Below are 18,398 nucleotides of genomic sequence, written 5' to 3' on the forward strand. Positions count from 1 at the left end.
ACTCATGGACATACACGCAAAAATATTAAATAAAATACTAGCGAATAGTCCAGCAATGCTAAACATTTATCAAGTCCAATTTTTCTTTTTTTCTGGGAAATTACGATGATGGAATAAAAATTTATTAATGTAGTCCGACCTAAGGAAGAAACCTGTATGACAATTGTGACCTACAGAACTTCCTTAACTTGATAGAGGCTATTTAGCCTCACGGTTTTGGTGGCTCAGTTTTTTAGTGTCGGTGTTCCCGGCCGCACGGGGAGCGCCAAGAGGGCAGGGCTTGTGTGTTTTTATTACCACTGTCTAGCTCGTCGCCTAGCAAGGTCCTTAGCACAGTGTAAATGCGTGCTGCATGAAAAATGGACCTTTAGCTGAGGTAAGGTTTGGGAACGCGGGAGCTCTACACTCATCACCCCGCCCCGTCAAACACACCATTCAGGAGCCTCCGCCATCCACAGCTCCAGCGAAAACCCCAAAGCATCTGGAGCCTTTTTTTTTTTTTTTTAATGGTGGCCGTGCCGGTGACAATGCGCCTGCGCTCGCCGGAGATGGGAGGGACGCGAGCGGAACGGCCGAGGCCGTAGGCGCCTGCGCGGCGGCGGGATGTAGGCGGGGCCTTGCGGCGCCGGCGCAGTCGGTGGCGGCTGTGTGGGGCGGGACAGGGGCGGGCCGAGGGCGGGGGCCGCCAGGGAGGCAGGGCGGGCTGGGCGAACGGCGCCGCGGGGTTGGCTGCTGCCCTAAGGCCGGACTCAACGGATTCGGGCCGCGCCACCGGGCGAGCTCGCCGCCCGGCCCATCCCGGAGCCAGCCAGCGAGCGAGCGAGTGAGGCGGCGCCGCGCGGTAAGAGCCAGGGCCGGGTCCCCTCAGTGTGCGCTGGCGGGCCGCGCGGCCAGGCCCTGGCGGCTCCGGAGACCCCAGCGGCCCCGCGCCTGCGCGGTCCCCCGCCGGGGCCCCCCAGTCCGTCCCGCGCCTGCGCCGTCCCCCTCCGGGGTTTCTGGGCCGACCCCGGGGTACCCCGGCGGCTTCTGGCTGGTGTATGCGGCCCAGGTGGTTTTGGGCTCCTCGCCTGCTGGTCCCTCCGAGCCAGGTGGCTGAGCGCGTCCCTCGCGCTTTGTTTTCCCCGTGCCCCAAAAGAGGCTGGGACAGGCGCCCCATAGCCCTGGTCCTTTAGTCCCCTTCCCCCGGCGGAGACACCGCTGCCCGGGGCTCGGAGGACGCGGCTCGGGGAGTAGCGCCGCGGGTGGGCGGCGGACCCAGGGCCTCCTGTGGGCTCTGCTTCCGCTGGGGTACGCGCCCCCACCCTCTCCCCGCTCAGAGGGAGGTCATCCTTAAGCGAGCGGAAAGTCGTTTTTTTCTTGAGATCTGGTTAATTGCATCAGGGTGAATATGAATAATAGTTTTTTATTGAGGGAAGTTTGCATTTTCCTCAACCTGGTAATTGTGTGGCATACATGGTTATATTTAAGACATCATAGTTCATTGTTGGGCACCTCTCCTGGAGATGACTGGAAAATAAATCAGTTTCCACGTAGTTTCAGCCTATTTACAAGACCAAGTAAGGATTCCAGTGATAATTCAAATGTAGAGAGATGTGATTTGTTGTGCCCTTGATAATTTACCGGCAAGTAGGGGAGGGTCCAGGAAAAATTCCCATAAATTCCCTGCCCTATATTGATTGCAGGGAAAAGTGTGTTGTAAAAAGAGCATCTCTAGCCACTGATAATATTTTCTAAGATTACAGCAGATTCAGGAAACTAAAAAATGTTGCAGAGCCCAACAGTGTTTCCAGGAGGATGTATCTTGAGATGAAATCAGAGCTTTGTAGACATCAGCAGACATCAGCATAACACATGTAGGTTATGAAATGGTCAAACCAATACTGACAGGTATATCTGTAAGGAGTAGTGGGGTATTGGTTTGGGGAAAGTCGTTTTAGATAAAGAAATAGCTAACTGATCCAGTAATTTTTTTTCCTCTTTAAAAATGTCCTTTCCCCCTTTGATTTACTTTACACCCAGCAGTCTTTAAGACTCAGCAACTTTAGGTAGCTGGAGAATGTTTCTTAATAGCCTGTGTATACTCTAGGTATGTAGGGATTTTCTTGACATTCATTTTCAGTAAGAAAGTGAATATTGCCCATAGAAAAGCTTTAAACTTGAATTTTTAGGGTGTGTATCTACATTGTGTTGTTTTGAGATGGGATTTCTGTAAAGCACAAGTTCTTTTTATAAACGATTTGACACAGTACATTCTTAATTTCACATGACTCAGCTGATAGTATTGCTTCGGTTCAAAATTATTACCTGGGTTGGGTTTTCATAATATGTAAAACTTGCTGTATAACTATATACATATTTATTTTTTAATTTTTTAATTTTTATTTTTTAAAGATTTGTTTGAGAGAGAGCGTACCCATGGGTGTGTGTGTGCCCACGAATGGGGAGAGGTAGGGGGAGCCAATCTCAAGCAGACCCCTCACTGAGCATGGAGCTGGGCCTCCATCCCAGCACCCTCTGAGATCACGCCCCAGCCGAAATCAAGGGTGGGATGCCCAACCAACTGAGCCACCCAGGTGCCCCAAACCTTATACATATTTAAGTCACAAATGCTAACTTGTACTTACCATTATGCAAACTGTCCAGCTCAGTAGAGGACTGGTGATAGGGTATCAGCAGGCTAGAAATGCTTTCTTGGTTTTATGGCTTGGGGCAAATCATTTGCCCATTCTGGACCTTCCTTTCCCTATCTGTAAATGCGAGGGATGGCGGAGGAGGGAAGAGATGAACGGAGCTCCAGTTGCCACTTTTTTTTTTTTTTAAGATTTTATTTATTTGAGAGAGAGAGAGAGAGAGATCACTAGTAGGCCAAGAGGCAGGCAGAAAGAGAGATCAGGGAATCAGGCTGCCTGGTGAGCAGAGAGCCTGATGCAGGGGCAAAGGCAGAGGCTAAACCCACTGAGCGACTCAGCCCACCCCTTTTTTTAGATTTTATTTATTTATTTGGCAGAGAGAGCGAGAGACCGCGAGAGAGGAAACACAGGCACAGGGAGTGGGAGAGGGCGAAGCATGCTTCCCAAAGAGCAGGAAGCCCAATGCGGGGCTCAATCCCAGGACCTTGGGATCATGACCCGAGGTGAAGGCAGACACTTAACGACTGAGTCACCCAGGTGCCCCTAGTTGCCACTTTTTTTTTTTTTTAAAGATTTTATTTATTTATTTGACAGAGAGAAATCACAAGTAGATGGAGAGGCAGGCAGAGAGAGAGGGAAGCAGGCTCTCCGCTGAGCAGAGAGCCCGATGCGGGACTCGATCCCAGGACTCTGAGATCATGACCTGAGCCGAAGGCAGCGGCTTAACCCACTGAGCCACCCAGGCGCCCTAGTTGCCACTTTTAAAACATTTAATGGGTCTTTGTCTACAGAGTTCTCTTCCCTCCTAGTAGAAATGGGTCTTCTCATCTGTTCCATGACATTGTTTGTGGTCCCTCTGGAAAGACAGTGAGTGAGGCCATCGTAAAAATGGGTGAGAACAAATCTTGGAGACTCTTGGTCAAACCCCTGAAAGGGAGGGTTGAATGGGCCTTAGGGTATAGAGAAAAACAAGGACAATGAGAGGAGTTTTTCATTAAATTTATTCAATGAAAGGACTGCCCTTTCTAAAAAGAATATATATGTGTCATTTTCCTGGTGTTGAAATTAAGCATTTTTTTTTAAAAGATTTTATTTATTTATTTGAGAGACAGAGATCACAAGTAGGCAGAGAGGCAGGCAGAGAGAGAGGAGGAAGCAGGCTCCCTGCTGAGCAGAGAGCCCGGGATGCGAGACTCGATCCCAGGACCCTGAGATCATGACCCGAGCCGAAGGCAGCGGCTTAACCCACTGAGCCACCCAGGCGCCCGAAATTAAGCATTTTTTAATGAAATGTTGATAGTAAATGATGGTGTATGGTGATTGTAAATGGCAAATACAAGGTTGGTTATCTTATCACAATAAGATATTTTTAGAAATAAAGCCTGAAATCTTTTGTTTCATTATTGTTGTTAGGGAGTTCAAAAAGTTCCTAGGGCTTTTGGTGGTAAGAATATTAAAATGGAGATTATTTTTTAAGAGTAAATATGAGTTTACTTTGTGGCCATCTGTCCAAATCCATAGGCAACTGGGAAGATTGGTTAAATTTGCTTGGTACTAAAGATGTTACTATTCTGATTATTCTTTCCTACTGGATATAAAATGTCAGGATATTTTTTTGTGTGTGCTCTGCCAACAAAATAAGCCTAGGCAGGGAAATTCCTCCTGGTGGTTGGAATTGTTAGTGGTGAATAGACTAGCTGCTGAGGTAAAGAACCCCCATGGGGTTTCTCTCTGAGCTCAGAAATCTTTTAGTATTGTGGCCTCAGTCTTTTACTGTGAAACATAACCATTGAGAAATTAGGCTTACAGACTGTATTTCAGATTTGTTGAGGGGAAGATGTGGCAATGGTTTGTTCCAAAGGAATGTAGCAGATGATCTTTCTGTCTGTGAAGTCTTTAAAATTCATCCTGATCTGCTGTTAATAACAAATAAGATTTAGTTATTGTCAGTCTCTTTTTTATATTCACAAAACTGTAGTATATGAAAATGTATCAAACACATTTTAAAAGTGTCTTGAGGTAAAATGAATAATGCAGTATAATTCTTTGTAGTACTAATTTCTGTGCTTAGAGCACTGTCTGCTCTCAGCTACCTCTAAGTTCCCTATTTTTTATTTCTTAAAGATTTTATTTATTGGGGCGCCTGGGTGGCTCAGTGGATTAAAGCCTCTGCCTTTGGCTCAGGTCATGATCCCAGGGTCCTGGGATCGAGCCCCGAGTCGGGCTCTCTGCTCCGCAGGGAGCTTACTTCCTCCCCTCTCTCTCTGCCTTTCTCTCTGCCTACCTGTGATCAATCTCTGTCAAATAAATAAATAAAATCTTTAAAAAAAAGATTTTATTTATTTATTTGACAGAGAGAGATCACAAGTAGGCAGAGAGAGAAGGGGAAGCAGGCTCCCCACCAAGCAGAGAGCCTGATCCGGGGCTCGATCCCAATACCCTGAGACCACACCGGAGCCGAAGGCAGTGGGTTAACACTGAGCCACCCAGGCACCCCTAAGTTCTCTATTTTTAAGAATAATTGGGTAACTCCCAAAAGGAAATTTGTCTACTAGAAAAGAGTGCAGATCTGTTAACAGTGGTTTCCCCACATCATCAGTGTAGTTCTTTTCTGGTTGAATCCAGTGGTTGGTTCCTGCCTGTGTCTTTGCAAAATATATCTGTTCATAGTCATCCCACATCCCCACCACCAAGTTTAAGTCCTTCAACAGCTACCACTGTCTTCATAATCAGATTTACTAATCCTTATCTTGTTATCCAGGATGCTTCATCACTGGGCTTTGGCCTCCATTCTCATACCCCCCCCCCAAACACACCTTTTTTGGTGGTTCGCCGAATTTTGCTGAACCTCTATCGGTCCCTTAACTCTCTCCGGTCTCTGTGTCTCCCTCTGCTGGAATGTTCTTCTCTCACTTCATCCCATTATCACCTTCTACTCAACTTAGATATTACCTTGCCTTGAAGGCATCCCTTGATCTATTTCCTGCTTACCTGTCCAGCTTCCTGTCTAGTGAGGATTTGGTGCCCTGTGTTTTGTCTGTTCCCTCCACTAGCCAGTGACGTCACAGTGCATAGCAGAGTGTGTGGCTTGACCAAAGGTTGTTTCATCTGCTGGGTGCGTTATGTGCTAGGCATGTTAGCACTACCAAGGAAGTAGAGATTACTTTAAGTCTTTGCCCTTGGGAGTTTTACTCTAGGTGCACTTGACCTCTCCAGCTGTGAGACACCCTCCAGTTGTACGCAACGATTTCAAAGTATATTTGGTTGTATCTTAGCGTTTAACTCAAATTTTACTTCTTGAAGGAGGGACTGTCTCATACGTGTTTTTTATAACCTAGAAACCAGCTGGGCATTATCTTTGTTCCCAGCTCTGGAAGGAATGTGCATTTGTTCTGTATTGCTTCCTTCATTCCCCTTGGATACCTTCCACCTTGGGTTTTTTGTTTTTGTTTTAATTTGATGTGTTTGGACAGTAATGGTTTAAGAAATAACGATATTAAATTGCAATTTCTTTATTGTGCATATAACATAGGGAAAACAAATGATAAAGGGAGGGGCCCCTGGCTGGCTCAGAGGGGAGAGCATTTGACTCTTGATCTGAGGGTTTTGAGTTTGAGCCCCATTTTGGATGTAGAGATTACTTAAGATTTTTTTTTTTTTTTTTTTTTAGATTTTATTTATTTATTTGACAGAGATCACAAGTAGGCAGAGCAGCAGGCAGATAAGGAGGGGGAAGCAGGTTCCCTGCTGAGCAGAGAACCCGATGTGAGGCTTGATCCCAGGACCCTGGGATCATGACCTGAGCCGAAGGCAGAGGCTTTAACCCACTGAGCCACCCAGGTGCCCCAAGATTTTTTTTTAAAGACTTGTTTATTTTCAGGGCAAAAAAAAAAAGCATCTGCCTTAAAAAAAAAAAATAAAAAGACTTGTTTATTTTCAAGAGCAAGCTCTCGTATGAACATGTATGCATGTGAGTGAGAGAAGAGGCAGAGGGAGAGAATCCTCAAGCTGACTTCCGGCTGAACGTGGATTCCCCACTCAGGGCTCCGTCCCATGACCCATGAGATGATTACCTTAGCCAAAAACCAAGAGCTGGATGCTTAACTGACTCAGCCACCCAGGTACTCCAAAAATAAAATGTTAAGAAAAAAATGATAAAGGGAAAAGATACTTTGTCTATTATAAAAAGGCCCCATATTACACTTCTTTTCAAAAGAACTTAGGTTATACAAAGAAAAATAAAAAAGACCCTGGTTAAGGGTGTCTGGGTGGCTCAGTCAGTTAAATGTCTGCCTTCTGCTCACATTATGATCCCAGGGTTCTGGGATCAAGTTCCACATGAGGCTATCTGCTCAGTGGGGAACCTGCTTCCTCCTTCTGTCTCTGCCACTCCCCATGCTTGGGTGCGAGAGCACACACTCTTTCTCTCTCTAATAAATAAATAAAATCCTAAAAAAAGAAAAAAAAATAAACCCACAACCCTGGTTAAGCTTAGGAAAGAGTCATGAAGAAAACCTAGAGCACTGTTCAGATTTGTGAAGAAATACTGGTTAAAAATTAAAATTGTCCATTTCTTCCTCTCTCCCTCCTTATATTCTTGGGATAAAACTCAGGTCAGCCATTTTCCAGTTGTACCTCTTCTACTGAGAATTCCCAGGGCAGTCTGTTGGGGCTGCTTTTTTTCCCAGAAGAGTCACCATTGGACACTTTCTCCTAAGAGAAGCACCTTTTCTCCTACTTGGGAGATAGCCAGTGTCCTGAGTCCCTCTCCCTTTTTCCCTGTAAATTTCTCCTTGTTGTGGTTTGGTTTTATCCTACCAGGCTCAAGGATTCTTGAGCAGGACCTATTGGATTTCTTCTTGCACACTTTTCTTTTTTAAACTTTAGTGGATTTGAGCCAGTCTTAAATCTTCTCTCTCATGTTCTTTCTTGTTCTCCCTCTCTGGCACTCCTCATTTTCTGCAGACTCCATTGAATCCTTACGGTTACCCAGGTCTGCTGTGTAACAGGGGAGCCCGTTACCAATTACCTGCTGACCTTTTCAGCCTATCTCCCTCCTTTTCAGTCTTCATGCCAACTTCATTGCAGTCTTATTCATCCTTGCCTGGTGCCCCCACGCAAGGCCTCCAGCTTTTCATTTTTTTAAATCTTTTTTTTTTTTAATCTCCTCCTTGCCTTAGGCCTTGGCCCCCACTCCTTTTTTCATCATTCTTTTTTTTTTTTTTAAAGATTTTATTTATTTATTTGACAGAGAGCGATCACAAGTAGGCAGAGAGGCAGGCAGAGAGAGAGGGGGGAGCAGGCTCCCCTCAGAGCAGAGAACCCAATGTGGAGCTTGATTCCAGGACCCTGAGACCATGAACTGAGCCAAAGGCAGAGGCTTAACTTACTGAACCACCGAGGTGCCCCGCTTTTTTATCATTCTTTATTATTCATGTATTCGTTTGAATACAAGAATACCTGAGTGTCTGTATTCATTTGAATGCGTGACTGATGTATTCATGTATTGGATTGTATATTTGTTTGCAAACATGTATGTTTTAAAAAAAAATAACAGGATTATTGAGATAAAATTCATTATACCATAAAGTTCATAAAGTTAAGTATATCCATAGAGTTTTGCGTTGATCACCACTGTCTAATTCCAGAACATTTTCATCACCTCAGAAAGAACCTTTGTTCTGATTAATAGTCATTCCCCATTCTCTACTCCTTCCAGCCCCTGGAAATCCCTAATCTACTTCTGTCTCTGTAGATTGCCTGTTCTGGGCATTCATAGAAATGGAATCATACAGTTTGTGCCCATTTGTCTGGCTTCTTTCATTTAGCATGATCTTTTTTTTTTTTTTTTAAAGATTTTATTTATTTATTTGACAGAGATCACAAGTAGGCAGAGAGGCAGGCAGAGAGAGAGGAGGAAGCAGGCTCCCTGCCGAGCAGAGAGCCCGATGCGGGACTCGATCCCAGGACCCTGAAATCATGACCCGAGCCAAAGGCAGCGGCTTAACCCACTGAGCCACCCAGGCGCCCTAGCATGATCTTTTTAAGCATTGTCCATGTTGTAGCATTTATTAGTACTTCATTCCTTTTATGGCCAAATAATAGTTCATACTTTGTTGATGGACATTTGGGTTTTTTCCACTTTTGGTGATTATAAATAATGCTGCCCTGGACATTCATGTGTAGGTTTCTTTGTGGTTAAATATTTTCAGTTCTTTTGGGTGTGTACCTCAGAGTGGAGTCACTGGGTCATGTGATAGCTGTGCTAAACTTTGAGGAACCAACAAACTTCCAAAGCTGCATCATTTTACATTCCCACTAGCAGTGTATGAGGGGTTCAGATTCTCCACCTACTCATCAGTGTAAGGTTTTACGAGTATACTTAAAAAAAAAATTTTTTTTTTAACACTTCTTGTTTTCTTCACTTAGTATTTCTGGAAATTCCATTAAATCAGCTGGCATCACTCTGACTCATTGTGTTTAATAGCTTCATAGTAGTATTCCATAGTAAAAATACACCATTTAGTCATTCAGTTCGGCAGAGTTATTTATTTATTTAGCTTTATTTAGTTTTCTTAAGGAAACTCTGTGCCCACTGTGGGGCTCAAACTCACAACCCCAGGATCAAGAATCATAAGCTCTACTGATGGAGCCAGCCAGGTGCTCCATCAGTTCAGCGGATATTTATTATGTGACTTTTTTTTTAACAATTTTGTTTATTTCTGTGACAGAGATCACAAGGAGGCAGAGAGACAGGTGGGGCAGGGTGTTGGGGGTGGGGAAGTAGGCTCCCTGCTGAGCAGAGAGCCTGATGCGGCCCTATTCCAGGACCTTGGGATCACGACCTGAACCGAAGGCAGAGGCTTAACCCACTGAGCCACCCAGACACCCTATATTATGTGACAAGATCTTAAGTGCCCGGCACTTCCAGGCTCTGGGGCAACAGCATTGAACAAAACAGACAAAATCCTTTGCACTCTTTAGATTTACTTTCTGGTAGGGGAGTGGTGAGAAGTTAGGAATTAAGTAACTAATGCAGATTGGGTTTTACCAGTGCAGTTTGAGTCTGTGGCAGTTTTCTGAATAGTGTAGATAGAGTACTAAAGGCTAGAGATTACCCTAAATGTTACAAGCTACTGTAAGTCTGTATTCATATTAATCATTTGCAGGTAAAAGTAGAAACATTTTCATAAAGGAAAAAATAGAAAACAACCAACTGGTAAATGTGGATATGGAATTTTTGGGCGGATAAACTGATGAGCCTTAAAAGGTCTTGGTAACAAAATTTGCTTTTTTTTTGAAGTTGGTTCCACACCTAGCATGGAGCCCAACGCAGGGCTTGAACTCAAGAGCCTGAAATGAAAACCTGAGCTGAGATAAAGAGTCAGAAGTCCAACCTACTGAGCCACCTAGGCACCCCAAAGTTTGCATATTTATAAATTGTATCCAAGCCCTCTTGCTCTAATGATCAGTAATAGACTCCTTTCACCAAAGCCAGGTAGAGTATATATGTGTTACAAGTTTTTGATAGGTAGCTAAGAGTACTTTTGGGTGACATGGCAAAACTTGCAGGCTTAATAAGACAAAAGTCTTATTTTTCTTTCTGAACTTTTATGTATTTATTATATTGCCCTGTGAATTATTGAGGTTGTCACTATAGTAAGGCCTATTGTAAATTATTCATGCTGATGGTTAGGGAAAATAATCTGGATCTTCTAGAGTGGTTAAGCCTAGAGGGAAAAATGATGTCCATCCGTACAAGGACAGATTTATATTGATATGCAGCCTAGTTGGATCTACACTAACCCCTCTTGGGTGGTTCTAGAAGTACTGCAGTTAAAATAAACATTTCTGTTCTGAGTATTTTTATATTGGACTTGGTAATGAAGTTAGAAATGCATCCTTTAGACACATACTCAACCTTCCCGTTCAGTTCAAAGGCTTGTTTGGCTGGACCTAGCTCCATCATAGCGGAATGCAAGTCATTTATTAGTAACCAGAATTTCATTGTAATGAATAAAATATTTTGCAAAAAAAAGTTTTTTGGCATTCAGTTACTAATGCTCCTTTGTTTTGTTTTTAAAGATTTTTAATTTATTTTACAGAGAGAGAGACAGAGACAGAGATCACAAGTAGGCAGAGAGGCAGGCAGAAAGAGGTGGGGGGCAGGCTCCCCGCTGCAGAGAGCCCCAGTCCCAGGACCCTGAGATCATGACCTGATCTGAAGGCAGAGGCTTAACCCACTGAGTCACCCAGGTGCCCTACATTCTTTGTTTTTAAAAAAGTGCAACCTGTAAGTTTATGTTAAAGTTGTATTTCTGAAGGCCTAGTGTAGAATATAAATGTCAGTCAGGAAGCTGTCTAGCTGTAGTGGGATTCTCTCTCTCTCTTTTTTTTTAATGATTTATTTGACAGAGAGACACAGTGAGAGAGGGAACACAAGTAGGGGGAGTGGGAGAGGGAGAAGTAGCCTTCTCACCAAACAAGGAGCCCAATGTGGAGCTCCATCCCAGGACCCTGGGATCATGACCCGAGCTGAAGGCAGAGCAGACGCTTAACCACTGAGCCACCCAGGTGAAGTACTGCAGGTGCCCCTGTACTGGGATTTTTTTTTTTTTTAAGTTGGTTTATTTTTTTGTTTGTTTGTTTTTTTAAAGATTTTTATTTATTTATTTGTCAGAGAGCGAGCGAGAGCGAGCACAGGCAGACAGAGTGGAAGGCAGAGTCAGAGGGAGAAGCAGGTTCCCCGCGGAGCAAGGAGCCCGATGTGGGACTCGATCCCAGGACGCTGGGATCATGACCTGAGCCGAAGGCAGCTGTTCAACCAACTGTGCCACCCAGGCGTCCCTGTACTGGGATTCTTAATCACTTCCTCTCCTTTTTGCTGTGACTACTTCTGCCATCATACACGTTGGGTTGGGTTCCAAAATTTTATTTATAAAACAAATACAAGAGTTTTATGAAGTCTATATTAATAGTACTGTGGAATCTAATGAGCATCTATATCCGCAGAGCTGAAAAAGCAGATATTTCATGTGTACCTTTCATTAAATGTGGTCCTCTCACAACACATCTTGAGATAGTTTTTTAAATAAGATTTTATTTATTTATTTGACAGAAAGACACGAGAGAGGGAATACTCCACAGGGAGAGTGTGGGAGGGAGAAGCAGGCTTCCCACTGATCTGGGGCCCTGACGTGGAGCTTACTTCCAGGACTCTGGGATCACAACCTAAGCCAAAGGTGGGATGTCCAATGACTGAGCCACCCAAGCGCCCCACATCTTGAGGTAGTTAGCACAACTATTATTTTCTTTAATTTTATAAATGAGGAAATGAGGTTAAGAATACAGAGTTAACCAGTGGCCAAGATTGGATTTGAGCCACGATTTCTGACTAAAAGTTTTATGTTCTTTTTACTATGATATGCTGCCTTTCAACTAGAATGCATTTGTCATAAGGCTGAAGGAACTACCGTGCTATTTAGCCTGGAGAATGGAAGACTTAGGTGGGCATTGTTTCTCTTGTAATTGAAGTAGTTGAAGGAATTTATTTTGTGTTGGTTTGGCAGATATTCTGGTAAATGGCAGTTCCAATTGCACTGATACTTAGCTGTATAAACTGCCCAAGAATTGAAGGAGCTGCCCCTTTCGAGTTACTACCTGGTAACAAAGGCTGCAGGATGTCAAGGGATGATGCCTGACCTGTTTTACCGAAGTCTTCTCTGCACTTGCTCCCATTCTTTGCACCCTCCCTCTGCATCCTTTATTGCCTGAGCACTTAGCTGTGCCTCCTCTCTTCTCTTTCTTGCATCTCTTTTCTTAACCACTCAGAGGCAGATTTTAAGTGTGAGATGGTCTTGTGTTTGATTGGTTCATTTTATCACATTTGGAGTATATCCTTGTGATAAGATTTAATGATAATTCTGTTCTTTTTGCTTCATTTTATCACATTTGGAATGTATCCTCTTTTTCTTTTTTTTTTAAAGATTTTATTTATTTATTTGACAGAGAGAGATTACAAGTAGGCAGAGAGGCAGGCAGAGAGAGAGGAGGAAGCAGACTCCCTGCTGAGCAGAGAGCCCGATGCAGGACTCGATCCCGATGCAGGACTCGATCCCAGGACCCTGAGATCATGACCTGAGCGGAAGGCAGCGGCCTAACCCACTGAGCCACCCAGGCGCCCCTGGAATGTATCCTCTTTTATTTTATTTTTTAAGATTTTATTTATTTATTTGACAGAGATCACAAGTAGCAGAGAGGCAGGCAGAGAGGGAGAGGAAGGGAAGTAGGCTTCCCACTGAGCAGAGAGCCCGATGTGGGGCTTGATCCCAGGACCCTGGGACCATGACCTGAGCCAGAGGCAGAGGCTTTAACCTACTGAGCCACCCAGGCGCCCAATTTTATTTTATTTCTTTTAAAGATTCTGTTTTGGGGTGGCTCCGTTGGTTAAGTGTCCCACTTGTGATTTTGCCTGAAGTCACACTCTCAGGGTCATGAAATCCTGCCCTCCATCAGTCTCTGTGTTCAGCTCCCTGTCCTTTCCCTGTCCCTCTCTTCCCAACTTGGGTATGCACACACACACTCTCTCAAAAAAAAAATTCTATTTTTAAGTAATATTTACACCCAGCATGGAGCTTGAAGCCACAACCCTAAGACCAAGGATCACATGCTCTACTGACAAAGCCAGGTAGGCACCCCTCCTTCCATATTATTTTCAATAAAATGACAGTAAAGTATGAATTTGGAATTTGGAATTTATTTTCTGATCCTATTCTTAGAGGAATTTTTTTTTTTTAACTGGAAATGAAAATTGAAGACGGTATACTAGGCTGGTAGGCTAAGGAGAGGTTTATTATGTAAGTATGAGATTCTCTAATGAAAGGCTAATTCAGTATTTACTTTCTCACTGAAGGTTAGCATTGTTGGAGATAAGCGCCCAAGGTTCTTACCTTATTTTGTTCCTAGTTGCATGTGATTGTGCAAAATTTTGCATAAAAAAAGCTTCATAGGTGCTGCGTTTGCCTGGCCAAAGGAGTTACCAAAGGAGTTATTGCAAATGCGCAGAGACTTGGAAAGCAGTGGTAAGTTCTGTGTTGACATGAGTGACTTCTGAGAAAGGATTATTAGGATTCTCAGTCACTGTACACCTCTGAAGGTGGTTTCAGAGATTAGTGAGGTCAAGAAGAAAAAGACCTGTCACCTCTCAGAAAGCTGATGAATTTTTGCATAGCAGTTAGTTTTGTCTTTTGTCAATAAAATTAAAAATTTTTTTTTTTGTCAAAAGCAATTTGTTCAGTGATTAAGTCTTGGGCCAGTCAGTGACAGTGAGACAGTCAGCTAAGAGAATTCTTCCTGCAGATGTACCATACAATGCTTTTTAAAATTAAACTGGTTATCCCACTGGTATCTGGAGCCTTTAGAGATGAACCATTGTGAATATCTGATAGGCAGCTAAGTGAGGTTAGTGTAGGAACTTCCCATTTCAGCTGATGTCTGATGATAAATCAGCCCTCCCAGGCCCCACTGGAAGGCTTTTGAAGAGTGAGAAGGAAGACCCAGCTACTTTGAAGGCAGTTCATTTGGTGTAGGGGCATCTCTGATTATTAGTTGTTCCAGAATCTGCCTCTTGATAACTTTTAGTGACTAGTGCTACTGCTTTCTGGATCTTTTCAAATTTTAAAATAGCCATTATTTTTTAAACAGTCTAATGAGTTGAAAGTTTCTCTTCTTGGACTTGTTTCTAGAGCCTTATATTAGCATTTTAATACTCCGATTTTCTAAGTCGGAGGTAAGATGCTATGACTTTTGTATGGGAATCTATTCTTCTTCTTCTTTTTTTTTAAGATTTTATTTTATTTTATTTTTTAAAGATTTTATTTATTTATTTATTTGGGAAAGAGAGAGAAAGAGAAGGGCAGTAAGAGAGAGCATGAGAGGAGGTCAGAGGGAGAAGCAAACTCCCCACGGAGCTGGGAGCCCGATGCGGGACTTGATCCCAGGACTCCCGCATCATAACCTGAGCTGAAGGCAGTTGCTCAACCACCCGAGCCACTCAGGTGTCCCTTTTTTTAAGATTTTATTTGTTTACTTGACAGAGATCACAAGTAGGCAGAGAGGCAGGCAGAGGGAGAGGGAGAAGCAAACTCCCTGCTGAGCAGAGAGCCCGATGCTGGGCTCTATCCCAGGACGCTGAGATTATGACCTGAGCCGAAGGCAGAGAGAAGCTTTAACCCACTGAGCCACCCAGGTGCCCCGGGAATCTATTATTCTTATTTTTTTATTTTTTTAAAGATTTTATTTATTTATTTGTCAAAGAGAGAGCGAGAGCGAGCACAAGCAGACAGAGTGGAAGGCAGAGTCAGAGGGAGAAGCAGGCTCCCTGCGGAGCAAGGAGCCTGATGTGGGACTTGATCCCAGGATGCTGGGATCATGACCTGAGCCAAAGGCAGCTGCTTAACCAACTGAGCCACCCAGGCGTCCCGGGAATCTATAATTCTTAATATCTGCTACTAGTAACCTTTTACTGAAATTCACAGTTTGCTAACATTTGTAGTAGTGTTGTGAAATTTTACTTTTTATTTATTTTATTATTACTTTTTAAGATTTTATTTATTTGTCAGAGAGAGCATAGGCAGAGGGAGAGGCAGGCTCCCCGCCAAGCAAGGAGCCTGATGTGGAATTTGATCCCAGGACCCTGGGATCATGACCCAAGCCGAAGGCAGACGCCTAACCGACTGAACCACCCAGGCTTCCCATGCGAAATTTTACTTTTTAAAAAATTGGAATGAAGAAGTAGAAAGAAACATATTTTACATGTTCTATTTTCTTTTTTATTTTTATTTTTATTATTATTATTTTTTATTTATTTTATTTGACAGACAGAGATCACAAGTAAGCAGAGAGGCAGGCAGAGAGAGAGAGAGAGAGAGAGAGGAGGAAGCAGGCTCCCCGCTGAGCAGAGAGCCCGATTCGGGACTCGATCCCAGGACCCTGAGATCATGACCTGAGCCGAAGGCAGCGGCTTTATCCACTGAGCCACCCAGGTGCCCCTCTATTTTCTTTTTTAAGATTACATATATTTGAGAGAGAGCACGCGCTCATGAGATTGGGGGGGGCACGGAAGGAGAGGGAGAAGCAGATTCCCTGCTGACCCTAGGGTCATGACCTGAGCCAAAGGCAGACACTCAGCTGAGCCACTCAGTAGCCCCTCTGTTTTCCTTAATATCTGAATGGAAATTCTGACGGGTGATTGAGCTCCATTGCTTGAACTTGCAATACATTACTCATGCCATGAAGAGGAACAGTGTAGTCCTAAATCGGCAACAGCAAAATCAGTGTAATTGAGTTACATGGTTTATCTCAGCATTCAAGAGTGTGCACCATGACATTTTGAACTCAGAAGGAAGTGCTTTCTCACTGTTTTTTCTTTTTCCTTCTTACATCCTTATCCTACCACTAATGAGTGAGCAGAAGGTCTCCATGTCTACAGTTACAGGGTATCTTATAATAGGAGTAAACTGTGTAACAGGTGGTTAACTGGCATGTCTAGAAAGAGTTTATTAGGATTTACTTATGACACACGTGTCCTTTTCAGCACTGATTCAGGCTGTTCACTTCATAGCTTTGATTCTTGTCTTTTTGGGGGGTTTGGTTCCCTCCTCTGTATAGTTATGGGCTGTGGCAGAGCTGGCAGAGCTGTAGAGGAGGGAATGCTATAAGCCATACCTGCTGTTTTTTCCAAGGCACATCCCACCATAATTAAATGTCTCTGAACATCGAGCAATCTGGAGGCCCTCAGTACTCTCACTGTACAGGCCACCCCTTGAGAAAAAGAAAGACAATCCAGGGAGTTACCCAGTTGTGGTGGACTGGTGTGGGCTTTGGAGTCAGACCTTGGACTTGATAATCATATCCATCTCCTTAGATGAAGGAGGATTGAATGAAATGAAGTGTGAGAAATTTCTAGTGTAGTGCTTGGCTACACTGGTTGGCCCACAGGTTTTACTTTTCCTTCTTTCCCTCTTGCTAGTAAGGTTTCAGAGGAATGGGAGAGTGGTAGAGTTTGATCATCAGGTCATCAGTTTCTGCCAGGCAGCAGGGGGACTGCAGAAGGAGGTACAGGTAAGCAATGAGGCCTTATGCCTCCTTCTCATATTTCATTCTGGGAGATCAGAGAAAGCCCTTCTTTGAGCTATCTGTCCTTTAGCAGGAAATGTGGACGGAAACCCAGAGGAGTATTAGGCCTGTGGCAGAGACATTCCCTTCCTGTCAGCGAATTCTGTTGAGTTGGCTTTTTCAGCTCAACAGAATGTCTGTGCAGATATGGCCCTGTGTATGGTAAGGTACAAAAAAATGGAGATCTTCTCTTCCTCCCAGGCTTAAACCAATCCCTGTACACCAAGGTTTCTGAGTCTTGGCACTATTGATGTTTTGGGTCATACAGTTCTTTTTCACTGTAGGATGTTTTGACTATCCCTGACCTCTACCACTCGATGTTAGTAGCACCTCTACCCCCATCGTCATAAACAGAAATGTCTGCAAACAGTGCCAGTGGTCTCCAAGTGGGCAAAACTGCCCACTATTGAGACCATGACTTTAAAAGGAAAAAGGACTTCACAGTATTTTAAAATTAATTTTCATTTTATCGAACCAGTGAAATGCTTGTTGAAAAAGATTTCACTTTTTTTTTTTTTTTTTTTTTTTTTTTTTTTTTAAAGATTTTATTTATTTGTCAGAGAGAGGGAAAGAGAGCGAGCACAGGCAGACAGAATGGCAGGCAGAGGCAGAGGGAGAAGCAGGCTCCCTGCCAAGCAAGGAGCCCGATGTGGGACTCGATCCCAGGACGCTGGGATCATGACCTGAGCCGAAGGCAGCTGCTTAACCAACTGAGCCACCCAGGCGTCCCAAGATTTCACTTTTATTAAATCAAATTCAAATCTTTTTTTTTTAAAGGGGGCACGGGGAGGGGGGAGAGGGAGATGGGGGAGAGAGAGACTTTTTTTTTAAAGATTTTATTTATTTATTTGACAGAGAGAGAGATCACAAGTAGGCAGAGAGAGAGAGATGAGGAGAAGCAGGCTCCCTGCTGAGCAGAGAGCCCGATGCGGGACTCGATCCCAGGCCTCTGGGATCATGACCCGAGCCGAAGGCAGAGGCTAACTCACTGAGCCACCCAGGCGCCCCGAGAGAAAGACTCTTTTTTTTTTTTTTTTTTTAAGATTTTATTTATTTATTTGTCAGAGAGAGAGCGAGCGAAAGCAATCACAGGCAGACAGAGTGGAAGGCAGAGTCAGAGGGAGAAGCAGGCTCCCCGTGGAGCAAGGAGCCCGATGTGGGACTCGATCCCAGGACGCTGGGATCATGACCTGAGCCGAAGGCAGCTGCTTAACCAACTGAGCCACCCAGGCATCCCGAGAGAGACTCTTAAGTAGTCGCCACAGCCATCATGGAGCTGGATGCAGGGCTCATTTCTACAACCCTGAGAACATGACTGGAGCGGAAATCAAGAGTCACCTGCTTGACTGACTGAGCCACCCAGGTGCCCCATTTGATCTATTTTAACTTGTTTAGTTTAGAAGGACTTCCTTTATGCTGTTGACAAAATAATTCTCTAATCTAAATTTTTGGCATTTTGGTTGAACAATTGGGAACTTTTTTACTATTTTATTTTAATGAGTTTTTCAGTGTAATTTATTTACAACAAAATGCTTCCATTTTATTTTTTTTTTTTTTATTTTTTTTTTATTTTTTTAAAGATTTTATTTATTT

General features: G+C 43.7%; 1 protein-coding gene across 2 annotated transcripts in view; it reads left to right on the plus strand.

The window, feature by feature from the left end:
• The first annotated feature begins 659 nt into the window (after positions 1-659).
• SPECC1L (sperm antigen with calponin homology and coiled-coil domains 1 like) overlaps positions 660-18,398 on the plus strand; it is a 139,145-nt gene continuing 121,406 nt past the window's right edge. For both annotated transcript variants that reach the window (XM_045065237.1, XM_045065236.1), the window contains exon 1: positions 660-841. The gene's annotated coding sequence lies outside the window, so the exon portion shown is untranslated. The remainder of the gene's footprint in view (positions 842-18,398) is intronic.

The sequence above is a fragment of the Mustela putorius genome, unplaced genomic scaffold (genome assembly GCF_011764305.1).
Source record: "Mustela putorius furo isolate JIRA1106 unplaced genomic scaffold, ASM1176430v1.1 tig00003858_pilon_pilon_pilon, whole genome shotgun sequence".
Taxonomy (NCBI): Eukaryota; Metazoa; Chordata; class Mammalia; order Carnivora; family Mustelidae; genus Mustela; species Mustela putorius.